This window comes from Rhinopithecus roxellana, chromosome 7 (assembly GCF_007565055.1).
Source record: "Rhinopithecus roxellana isolate Shanxi Qingling chromosome 7, ASM756505v1, whole genome shotgun sequence".
NCBI classification, from domain to species: domain Eukaryota; kingdom Metazoa; phylum Chordata; class Mammalia; order Primates; family Cercopithecidae; genus Rhinopithecus; species Rhinopithecus roxellana.
The window spans coordinates 101,558,930-101,571,901 of NC_044555.1; the positions used below are offsets into that span (position 1 = coordinate 101,558,930).

General features: G+C 38.8%; 1 long non-coding RNA gene across 1 annotated transcript in view; it reads left to right on the plus strand.

Moving 5' to 3' along the window:
• LOC104674997 overlaps positions 1-12,972 on the plus strand; it is a 121,385-nt gene that overhangs the window by 76,196 nt on the left and 32,217 nt on the right. Inside the window, exon 7 of the long non-coding RNA XR_004058267.1 lies at positions 9,846-9,956. This is a non-coding gene — a long non-coding RNA (uncharacterized LOC104674997). The remainder of the gene's footprint in view (positions 1-9,845; positions 9,957-12,972) is intronic.

Genomic DNA, 12,972 nt, shown 5'->3' on the forward strand with positions numbered 1-12,972 from the left:
TGATTTCTGTATATTAATTTTGTATCTGGAAACTTTGCTGAATTAGTTTATCAGTCCTAGGAGCTTTTTGGAGGAGTCTTCAGGGTTTTCTAGGTATACAATCATATCAGCAAACAGCGACAGTTTAACTTCCTCTTTTCCAATGTGGATCCCCTTTATTTCTGTCTCTTGTCTGATTTCTCTGGTTAGGACTTCTACTACTGTGTTGAATAGGAGTGGTGAGAGTGGACATCCTTGTGTTGTTCCAGTTCTCAGAGGGAATGCTTTCAACTTTTCCCCATTCAGTATTATGCTGGCTGTGGGTTTGTCATAGATTGTTTTTATGACATTGCGTTATGTCCCGTATATGCCAGTTTTTCTGAGATTTTTAATCATAAAGGGATGTAGGATTTTGTCAAATGCTTTTTCTGTGTCTGTTGAGATGGTCATGTGATTTTTGTTTTTAAATTTGTTTATGTGGTATATCACATTTATGACTTGTGTATGTTAAACCATCCCTGCATCCCTGGTATGAAACCTACTTGATCATGGTGGATTTTCTTTTTGATATGTTGTTGGATTCAGTTCACTAGTATTTTGGTGATGATTTTTTTCCTTTTCTTTTCTTTTTTTTTTTGAGATGGAGTCTCACTCTGTTGCCCAGGCTAGAATGCAGTGGTGTGATCTTGGCTCACTCCAGCCTCCGCCACCTCCCAGGTTCAAGCGAGCCCATATCAGCCTCCCAAGTAGCTGGGATTACAAGTGCGTGCCACCACACCTGGCTACTTTTTGTATTTTTAGTAGAGACGGAGTTTCACCATGTACGCCAGGCTGGTCTCAAACACCTGACCTCAAGTGATCCACCTGCCTTGGCCTCCCAAAGTGCTGGGATTACAGGCATGAGCCATCACGCCTGGCCAAGGATATTTACATCTGTGTTCATCAGGGATATTTGTCTGTAGTTTTCTTTTTTGTTATGTCCTTCCCTGGTATTGGTATTAAGGTGATACTGGCTTTACAGAATGGTTTAGGGAGGATTCCCTCTTCCTCTGTTTTTTAGAATAGTGTCAATAGGATTGGTAGCAATTCTTCTTTGAATGTCTGATAGAATTCAGCTATGAATCCATCTGGTCCTGGACTTTTTTTGTTGGCAATTTTTACATTACAGTTTCAATCTCGCTGCTTGTTATTGGTCTATTCAGAGATTCTATATCTTCCTAGTTTAATCTAGGAGGGTTGTATATTTCCAGGAATTTATCCATCTCCCCTTGGTTATCTAGTTTATTTCTGTAAAGGTGTTCATATTAGCCTTCAATTAATTATCTTTTATATTTCTGTGGTGTCAGTTGTAATATCTCCTGTTTTGTTTCTAATTGAGCTTATTTGGATTTTCTCTCTTCTTTTCTTGGTTAATCTTGCTAATGGTGTATCAATTTTATTTATCTTTTCAAAGAACCAGCTTTCTGTTTCATTTATCTTTTGTATTGTTTTTCTTAGTTTTAATTTTATTTAGTTCTGCACTTATCTTGGTTGTTTCCTTTCTTCTGCTGGGTTTGAGGTTGATTTGTTCTTGTTTCTCTGATTCCTGGAGGCGTGACCTTAGATTGTCTGTTTTTGCTCTTTTAGACTTTTTGACATAGGTGTTTAGGGCTATGAACTTTACTCTTAGCATCACCTCTGCTGTATCCCAGAGGTTTTGATAGGCTGTCACTATTGTTGTTCAGTTTGAAGAATTTTTAAATTTCCATCTTGATTTCATTTTTGACCCAATGGTCATTCGGGAGCAGGTTATTTAATTTCCATGTATTTGCTGGTTTTGAAGGTTCCTTTTGGAGTTGATTTTCAGCTTTATTCCACTGTGGTCTGAGAGAGTGCTTGATATAATTTCAATTTTCTTAAATTTATTGAGACTCGTTTTGTGGCCTATCATATGGTCTATCTTGGAGTTTATCTTGATCTACCTTTTGTTTTTTTAAATTGTATTTTCGTTTTGTAGGTCCTGTGAGATTTATGCTTTAAAGAGGTTCGTTTTGATGTGTTTCCAAGATTTGTTTCAAGATTTAGAGCTCCTTTTAGCATTTCTTGTAGTGCTGGCTTGGTAGTTTCAAATTCTCTGTTAAATAGAATGTATATTCTGTGGTTGTTAAATGGAATGTTCTGTAAATATATGTTAAATTCATTTGTTCTCGGGTATAGTTTCAATCCATTGTTTGTTGACTTTCTGTCTTGATGACCTGTCTAATGCTATCAATGGAGTATTGAAGTCCCCCACTATTATTGTGTTGCTGTCTATCTCATTTCTTAGGTGTAGTAGTAATTGTTTTATAAATTTGGGAGCTCCGGTGTTAGGCGCATATATCCTTAGGATTGTGATAGTTCCCTGTTGGGCAAGGCCTTTTATAGTTACATATTGTCCCTCTTTGTCTTTTGTAACTGCTGTTACTTTAGAGTTTTTTTTTTTTTTTTTTTTTTTCTGATATAAGAGTAGCTACTCCTGCTCACTTTTGGTGTCCATTTGCATGGAATGTTTTTTTCCACTCCTTTACCTTAAGTTTATGTGAGTCCTTATGTGTTAGGTTGGTCTCTTGAAGGCAGCAGATTGTTCGTTGGTGAATTCTTATCCATTCTGCAATTCTGTATCTTTTAAGTGAAACAGTTAGGCCATTTATATTCAAGATTAGTATTGAGATGTGAGGTACTATTCCATTCATCATGCTATTTTTTTCCTGTATACCTTGTGTTTTTTTAAATTGTATTTTTGTTTTATAGGTCCTGTGAGATTTATGCTTTAAAGAGGTTCTGTTTTGATGTGTTTCCAGGATTTGTTTCAAGATTGAGAGCTCCTTTTAATATTTCTTGTAGTGCTGGCTTGGTAGTGTCAAATTCCCTCAGCATTTGTTCATCTGAAAAAGACTGTATCTTTCTTTCATTTATGAAGCTTAGTTTCACCAGATACAAAATTCTTGGCTGATAATTGTTTTGTTTAAGGAGGCTGAAGATAGGACCCTAATCCCTCCTAGTTTGTAGGGTTTCTGCTGAGAAATCTGCAGTTAATCTGATAGGTTTTCCTTTATAGGTTACCTGACGCTTTTACCTCACAGCTCTTAAGAGTCTTTCCTTCATCTTAACTTTAGGTGACATGAGGCCAATGTGCCTAGGCGATGATCTTTTTGCAATGAATTTCCTAGGTGTTATTTGAGCTTCTTGTATTTGGATGTCTAAGTCTAGCAAGACTTGGGAAGTTTTCCTCAATTATTCCCCCAAATATGTTTTCCAAACTTTTAGGTTTCTCTTCTTCCTCAGGAACATGGATTATTCTTAGATTTAGTCGTTTAACATAATCCCAGACTTCTTGGAGACTTTGTTCATTTTTTTATTATTTTTTCTTTGTTTTTGTTGGATTGGGTTAATTCGAAAGCCTTGTCTTTGCATTCTGAAGTTCTTTCTTCTGCTTGTTCAATTCTAGTACTGAGAATTTTTAGAGCATTTTGCATTTCTGTAAGTACGTCTATTATTTCCTGAAATAATTTCCTTTTGATTGTTTTTTATTTATGCTATCTGTTTCACTGAAGATTTCTCCCCTCGTTTCTTGTATCACTTTTTTTATTTCCTTAAATTGGACTTCACCTTTCTCTGGTGCCTCTTTGATTAGCTTAATAACTGACCTTCTGAATCCTTTTTCAGGTAAATCAGGGATTTCTTCTTCGTATGGATCCATTGCTGGTGAGCTAGTGTGATTTTTGGGGGTTGTTAAAGAACCTTATTTTGTCATATTACTAGAATTGTTTTTCTGGTTCCTTCTCATTTAGGTAGGCTCTGTCAGAGGGAAGGTCTAGGGCTCAAGGCTGCTGTTCAGATTCTTTCGTCCCATGGAGTGTTCTCTTGATGTAGTACTCTCCGCCTTTTCCTAGGGATATGGCTTCCTGAGAGCTGAGCTGTAGTGATTGTTATCTCTCTTCTGCATCTAGCCACCTAGCAGGTCTACCAGGCTCAGGCTGGAACTGGGGGTTGTCTGCAGAGTCCTGTGATGTGAACCATCTGCAGGTCTCTCAGCTGTGGATACCAGCACCTGCTCCAGTGGAGGTGGCAGGGGGCTAAAACGGATTCTGTGAGGGTCCTTGGTTTTGGTTGTTTATTGCAATATTTTTTGCTGGTTGGCCTTCTGCCAGGAGGTGGCGCTTTGAAGAGAGCATCAGCTGTGGTAGTATAGGGAGGATCAGGTGGTGGGTGGGTCCCTAGAACTCCCAAGAATATATGCCCTTTGTCTTCAGCTACCAGTGTGGGTAGGGAAAGACCATCAAGTGGGGGCAGGGCTAGGCATGTCTGAGCTCAGACTCTCCTTGGGCAGGTCTTGCTGCAGCTGCTGTGGGGGATGGGAATGTGGTTCCTAGGTCAATGGAGTTAAATTCCCAGGAGGATTATGGCTGCCTCTGCTGTGTCATGCAGGTTGTCAGGGAAGTAGGGGAAAGCTGACAGTCACAGGCCTCACCCAGCTCCCATGCAACCCAAGAGGCTGGTCTCACTCCCACCATAGTCCCCCCAACAGCACCGAGTTGTGTTTCCAGGCATTGGGTGAGCAGGGCTGAGAACTTGCCCCAGGCTACTAGTTGCTTCCCTGCCTGTGGCGTCTGCACACCAGATTCATGCCCTCCCCTGAATTCTGGCCAGGAGACTTCACATTCAGTTCGAATTGTTACAGAGTTCAACTGGAGGTTTCCTTCTCCCTGTGGTCTTTCCCCAGTAGCTCTGGTAGCCCTCCCCAAGGACTTCTGTGAGACAAGGCAGAAATGGCTTCCTAGGGGACCCAGGGAGCCCACAGGGTTTTTCCTCCTGCTTCCTCTACCCCTGTATTTCGCTAGGCTCTCTGAATTGACTCAGCTCCAGGTGAGGTCAGAATCTTCTTCCATGATCTAGACGTTCAGGTTCCCCAGTGAGGGTGTGTGTTCAGGGGTAGATGATCCCCCTTTTCCACTTCCACAGCTTGGGCACTCACAGTATGTGGAGTGTCTCCTGGGTCCTGCAGGAAAAATCTCCTTCTTTCAGAAGGTCTGTGGGTTCTCTCAGCTTTCCTAGTTTATTTCTGCAGTAGTTCTGGAGCAAAAGTACACGATGCGAGTCTCCATACACTGCTCTGCCTTTCCGCGTGGGAGCTGCAATCTAGTCTTGCCTCCCATCCACCATGATCCCTCTGAAATTCTTATTGGGCCCCAAGAAGAAATAGTACAGAAGAGCCAGGAATATTAATGGACCAGCTGGACTGAAGATGAGAATCATTAACCTTGTGCCCTGGCTGCAAAACCCCTCAACTGACCACAGGTCTTTGAGAAAGTCCCTTCCCTTTGTTGGCCTCAGCCCAAACACAGAGGAGCACTCAGTGTAGAAACAGTGATTAGAGGTGTGGGCTTTGGGGCGAGAAGTTTCTGAATTTGACCCTGGGAACCATCACTTTTTGGTTGTGTGATCTATAGTAAGCAATTTATCTATTAATACTATATACCCTATAATTGTTAGCATATTTTATTATTATTATTCATTTCACCTATCAAAAGGGTGAATAATAGGAGTAGGAATACTTGGCCAGGTATTATGTTTCATGAACCTATAATGAAATAACTGTTGGACAGAGTGTTTGATATATAGATTAAAGGAAGTCTATAGAAATCTCAGGAGCAGACCCAAACATATAATATTATTCAATATGTTACATGTATACCATTTCCAATCAGATGCATTGTTTAAGAATTGAGGCTGGATCAACTGGTAAAGGGTTCATTGGGAAGCAAATTTGGGGCAAGGCATGGTGGTTCCTGCCTCTGATCACAGAACTTTAGGAGGTCAAGGTGGGAAGATTCCTTGAGCCTGGGAGTTCAAGATGAGCCTGAGCAACCTAGTGAGATCCCATCTCTACAAAAAAAATTAAAAATTAGGCAGGAGTGGTGGCACATGGCTGTAGTCCCAGCTACTCAGGATGCTGAGGTGGGAGGACTGCTTGGGCCTAGGAGGTCAAGTCTACAGTGAGCTGTGATCACACCACTGTACTACAGCCTGGGTGACAGAGCAAGAACCTTCAAAAAAAAGCAAAGTTGTATCATGTCTTTTACCTTGTAATTTAACCAGAATGCCTCATCCACATGTTAGTACTTAAGGTAAAAGGAAAACTAAAATAACAAAAAAGACAGGGTACTAAACTATATATATGGTATATTAATTATTATATGAGTTGCATATGTAGTGCATGTACAGTTCATGTGCATACATGTATACACAAAAAAATCCCAAAGAACATAGCCCAATGTTAATTTCCACCATGATGGGATTGATTTTTTTTTTTTTTTGACACAGAGTCTTGCCGTGTCACGCAGGCTAGAGTGCAGTGGCGTGATCTTGGATCACAGCAGCTTCTGCTCCCGGGTTCAGTCGATTCTTCTGCCTTAGCCTCCCAAGTAGCTGGGATTACAGGTGTGAGACACCTGACATCCTGAGTAGCTGGGACTACAGCCATGTGCCACGACTCCTGCCTAATTAAAAAAAATTTTTTTTGTAGAGATGGGATCTCACTATGTTGTTCAGGCTCATCTTGAACTCCCAACGTCTAGGAATCCTCCCACCTCGGCCTCCCAAAGTTCTGTGATCACAGGCAGGAGCCACCATGCCTTGCCCCAAATTTGCTTCCCAATGAACCCTTTACCCGTTGATCCAGCCTCAATTCTTAAACAATGTATCTAATTGGAAATGGCATATATGTAACATATTGACCACTCAGCTAATTTTTTTTTTTTTTTGTATTTTTAGTACAGATGGGATTGCTGTATTGGCCAGGCTGGTGGTCTCGAACTCCTGGCTTCAAGTGATCCACCTGCCTCGGCCTCCCTAAGTGCTGGAATTACAGGCGTGAGCCACTGCGCCCAGTCTATGATGGGACTGATATTTTTAACTTCTCCACTTGGCTCAATATTAAGCCTTTGCTGAGTATGGATTAGACTTATGAAAAAAAACACTATATCCCCTAAAACCTCTGCTACTTATGAAATATTTCAGATAAAGTGTATAGATAACTATAAAATTAATCCAGGTTAAGAAAAACTTTACTCCTCCATGGCCCTTTCTTCCCTGCTAGAGATGATCAATATCCAGAATGCAGTATTTACTCCACATTTTTTTTATTACTTTACTATATATGAGAACATCCCTAGACAAAATATATATTTTTTTGCATATTTGTCTTCATACAACCACACACACACATTAATACTATAGGTGTTCTTGTCCTCCAACTAGTTAATTTAACATCGTATGTCTATATGTACACACACACACACAAACTTGATTCTTATACTCAAGAGAGCATTGTGAGGAATTCAAGGGGAAACTCTCCTCCAGATCCCAGCACAGTTTTTGACACATTATTCACAGCACCAATGTTTGCTTCCTTCTCATCCCAACTCTGCTGAGATGTTATTTCTTTACATTCACTTCTAATTTTACCATTAACTATTCTTTTTGTCTGCATTCTTTTAGTTTACATTGTGGTTCTTTATCAGGCTTTCTGAATTGAATGTTTAACTCATTTATTTTCATTTTTATTGATATCGGTATTTAATGCTTTAAAATAGTCTCTGATAGCTACTCTAGATAAATTCATACATGCTCTGTGTTCATTATGATTATATGCACCAAATTCTGCAATTTTAATCTATTTCCATTTGGGCGCAAGTTTTGTTTAACAGCCTCAGATAGAATCAATATTCATGAATGATTCATGTTTATATGAAAAGTAGGTGTGTTACCTAATATTAGGCTTCACAGTTTAGAATAAGCGTATCTGTAAGATCTACCCTTGGAATTATGTTGCTTAAGTCTTCTCTACAGTTACTAAATTTTTCTCCACCTGAATGTTTTTGGATAACAGGAAATGTGGTAGAATCATCTATTATTAAATGGTGTGCTTCTTCCTACTTCTCTTTGCACTACTGTAGTTTTTGTTCTATCAATATTTTTACCACATGACTGCATATGTAAGTATCAATAGCTCCCATCTTCCTTGTGAATTGTAGCCTTTGGCTTTATCAACTGTGGTTTTTTGTCTCTTTAAATCCATTTTGGTCTCAGTTTTTTTCTCTTAATTATCAAGATTGTAACCCTTACTTTCTTTATATTGTCAACTGCCTAGTGTATATTTATCCTTACATTTTTAACCTCTATGAATACATTTGTTTTACGTGTATCACTGGGAAAAGCATAGCTTTGGATTTTGCTTCAATAGGTAATCTGAAATACTTTTCTTTTAATAGATGAGTTAAGCCAATTTACTGTTATTGATATGATTGCTCATTTGTGTTCAATTCTGTTGTATTGCTTTTAAACACAGAAATTGTATAGTCTTTCACTAGTTCATATGTTTATTTGCTATCTATATTTATTTAGGATTTAGAATGGTTAATACATAATATCCTTGATATGGAAGAGGTCTTAATAATGAGGAGAGAAATCATCAAAAGATATGAACAGATAATTCACATAAAATGCAATGTACATAGTCACTAAACTTTCAAAAATACACCAAATTACAATAATTCTGCCTGCCATGGGCTGCCAGTGTGCACTAGAGGTATCTCATGTTTCATCTTATGGATGCCGCAGAGTAGAGGATTTTACTGTCATCTTTTACACTTACCAATTTTATTCTGACAGAATTAGAGCCATTCTGTATGTAAATTCATACGCTAGGTTTTAAGTGAGGAATTTTTTTTGCTCCATGCAAACACGGCTGTGAAGTTTGACAATGGTGGTATGATAGTGCCCCCTCGTGACTGAAGCCTGAACTGCAGCTTGAGCATCACAGTAGGAAAGTGTGAGGGAGGAGTTGTGGCCCAAACCCGCCCTACAGAATTTTCTAGAAGTCTGAGTGGAACGTTGGGCATTCCCAGTGTGTAGGAATACTGACGGCCTCCATTTAAAAAATGGAGCCTTTTACTATGTGGAAGAGAAAACTATGTCATATGGATAAATAGCTGGAGAACTGGGTAAGCTAAAATGGATGCCGATCTTTTATCATCTTCGTAACCCAAGTTTGCCCTTATTATAACCATTTTTGCATGGAAGTATACTTTAAAATACTTAAACACAAAATCTCACTTTTTTTTTTTTTTTTGGACTGTGTATTTCATTGTGTGGATGCCCTCAAATTTATTTCACTAGTATTACAGCAATGAAAATTTAGTTCCCTTACCATTTCTATGACCAAAAATAATGTACTTAACGCCATGCTCATGTATATGCAAATATGTTTGTAAGCATTTATTTATAATAAGTTCCTGAGTCATTTTAAAGCCCTTTGAACTGTAACATTTTATATTAATAATGAATTCAAAATACTATTACTAATTTATATGACCTGTATCACAGTGTGAAAGTACCTGTTTCTCCACACATTAGAAATAATGAGAATCATTAATTTGGTACACAAGAAGTCATGTCTCATCATTACTTTCATTATAACTCGTTTTCATTGCCTTCTGGAATTCCATCCTATGGATGTGACATAATCAATTTTCACAACCTCATGTTATTCAGACTGTCCTGATATTTCCTTATCTATATTGTGTGGATGGCATCTTTTCAGAGTCTGTGCACTGCTGAAGGGCACAGTTACAGGCACAGTTCCTGTGGCTATTTGCACTAGTGAGTTGAATGTGTCTTCCTTGAGTCCAGCAAGCTGTCTTAGGAGAAATACAACACAACGTGATAAATGTCTCAGTTTGTGTGAGAGAGTGTGTGTGTGTGTATGTGTGTGTGTGCTGACAACCACATTTCCCTCTGCCCCTTCATGGGTTTGTGTCTCATTTGGTCTCTCTTCCCAAATTCAGGCCCAGAAGTGACAAAAGAGAATTATCAGGATGGCAGTCCTTATAACCAGATGCTTATGAACATTCTTCACTACATTCTGAAGATGAATTTCTACAAGGGAAATTGTTTATGTAAGTGGTGTGTACCCTTTGATATGTATTGACATAGTGGCACACATAGAGTTGTGCCATTTAGACTCCCCAAGGGGAGGCATGTGAGGTCAGCCACAGAGGAGTGAAGAAATTAGTTAATGCTGACATCCTATCACATAGGATGGGTTCTGGACTCTGTCATGGACCCGCTCTCAAGTCATTGCCATAATTGGAAGATGTGTAAGTGATCAGATGCAATCAAATTTTGCACACAAGCACAACCTGATGTAGCAATGAGGGGAAGGGGGAAGAGGAATGATCATTGCTTGGAGTTACACAGGACAGAGGCAGCAGGGGTAGGACACAGGCACTCTTTTATATGCATTCTTTTTTTTTTTTTTTTTTTTTTTTTTTTTGCGACGGAGTCTCGCTCTGTTGCCAGGCTGGAGTGCAGTGGTGTGATCTCGGCTCACGGCAACCTCCACTTCCTGGGTTCAAGCGATTTTCCTGCCTCAGCCTCCCGAGTAGCTGGGACTGCAGGCACGCACCACCACGCCCAGCTGATTTTTTGTATTTTTGGTAGAGACGAGGTTTTACCATGTTGGCCAGGATGGTCTTGATCTCTTGAACTCGTAATCCGCCCGCCTTGGCCTCCCAAAGTGCTGGGATTACAGGCGTGAGCCACCACGCCCGGCCCTATATGCATTCATTTTTATATAAAACATATGCATCAATTCTTTTGTATGAAAACGTTTGATCATTGCTGTGGTACAACAGAAAACTAGGTCAGTACCGTATTTTTTTTCACATTTACACAGATTTTTATTTTGTTTTAGACATTGTCTTACATGCAATAGACATTCAATATTTGTTGAAATTAATGAAAGAAAAGAGAAACATGAAAAGGGGCTGAGAAGACAATAATCTGCTTTTTAATTTATAGACAGCAATTAGGTCAAACAGTTATAATAATGATGACAAAGAACAATATCTGAGGTACACTCAAAATCTTATGAGGGTTATTTGCCAGTTTTCCTGGCTATTTCTACACCCCTTTATCTCTAGTGAATGTTTCTGTTTACAACTACATATTTTGTGAGTTTCGCCTGCTGTATTTCAGTCAACACTGTAAAAAATGAGGAGAGTCTTTTTGGTTCAAATGTGGTTTTTAGTTAATTATGTGATGTGTATATGATTTTTGTTACCTTTTCTGTATAGATATCAGGAGAATCGAAAATATGTTGATGGTGGAATTGTGGTATGACATTTTTACTGACTACTACTCTGTAAAAGTTTTGTCTATGAGCTCTATGGGTTGTTCCTGGCTTTTGAAAACTTACTTTAAGGAAGTGTTTTTGGAAATGGATTATAATTATACTAGTATGCAATCTTATGTATTTGCAACTGTCTAAAATGTTATGATACTTTCCTTCCTCCCTGTAGTCTGGCATTCATCCATTCAAGATATTTTAATTGAACTCTTACAATGTTCTTAATACTGTGATAAGCCCTGAAAGTAAACTGTGGCTAAAAATGTTGCAGGATAAAATACAGGATTCCCAGTTAAATTTGAATTTTAGATAAACAACATTCTTATACTAAAAATTATTCTATGTTTATCTGAAATTCAAATTTAGCTGAGTGTCCTGTAGTTTTTTATTTTATTTGTTTACTTGTTTGTCTGTGATAAATATGGCAGCCCTAGTAAAAATAAATATAGCCCCTGATTTATTCTAATTTGCTCTTCAGTTGGCAAGGAAGGCACTAATCAAATAATCCTGTAGATTAATGAAAAATTACAACTGAGATAAGTATGAACAAGAATAAATTCAAAGCTGAAGAAGAAGAAAATAGTTGGAAGAGAAACCTTGTCAGAAAGGGGACTTCAAAGAAGACTTCTCTGTGGAAATGTCAATGGACCCACAATACAGTGGGGAAGGAAAGAGATGCTCTGTCACTTTCTTTTATTTTTTTTTCTTCTTTTTTTTTTATTATTATTATACTTTAAGTTCTAGGGTACATGTGCATAACGTGCAGGTTTGTTACATATGTATACTTGTGCCATGTTGGTGTGCTGCACCCATCAACTCGTCAGCACCCATCAACTCATCCTTTACGTCAGGTATAACTCCCAATGCAATCCTTCCCCCTTCCCCCCCCCCAAAATAGACCCCGGTGTGTGATGTTCACCTTTCAGAGTCCAAGTGATCTCATTGTTCAGTTCCCACCTATGAGTGAGAAAATGCGGTGTTTGGTTTTCTGTTCTTGCGATAGTTTGCTGAGAATGATGGTTTCCAGCTGCATCCATGTCCCTACAAAGGACACAAACTCATCCTTTGTTCACTTTCTTTTAAATGACAGTTTTATATTCAACTTTAATAGTATAAGCAGTAGAAAGCCTGGCTGCTCACAGAGATGCAGAAAACACTCAAAGCCTTGTTTCAGGACCCACTCACTGTCTTTCCCATTTGACATCTGACTCATAATGAAGCCAGAGGCTGCAAGTTTTAGACTTATGCAAAGGTGGTACATTGCAATATTCAATTCCAATTAATATGGATATTTTCTGGGGTCAGAGAAGGAAAGGTTATTTGTCCCATCAGGCCACTGGCCTTTGCTCCTACCAGAAGTGAGAGGAACCATGCCTGTTTTTAAATAGCAGCACAGGCTGCTGGGAAAGACACAAATCTATCTACTCACCTGGGAGCTGTCAGACAGGAATGTTGCAAGTGTCTACACCCTGCAGTGCCTCTGGCAGGATTAGGACTCTCAAGCTTTCCCAATGGCCCTGCTTGTGATTCCTTCTTGCTTTCCAAGTTTCCATATGCATGCAATATTTAAAAATGGTCTTGGACAGTTTGTATTAATTACTCAGATTTTGAATATGCCCATTGTTTACCATCATTATAATAACAGTCCTACCTCAGGTTTATATGTTTATTCCCATATATTTGGGTTCCTTTAATTATCGTATGTATCTTTATGATGTCTGCAAAATAAAAGGGCAATGAGTGTTATTATACCAATTTTTATGGATGCAGGAACCTGAGCATAG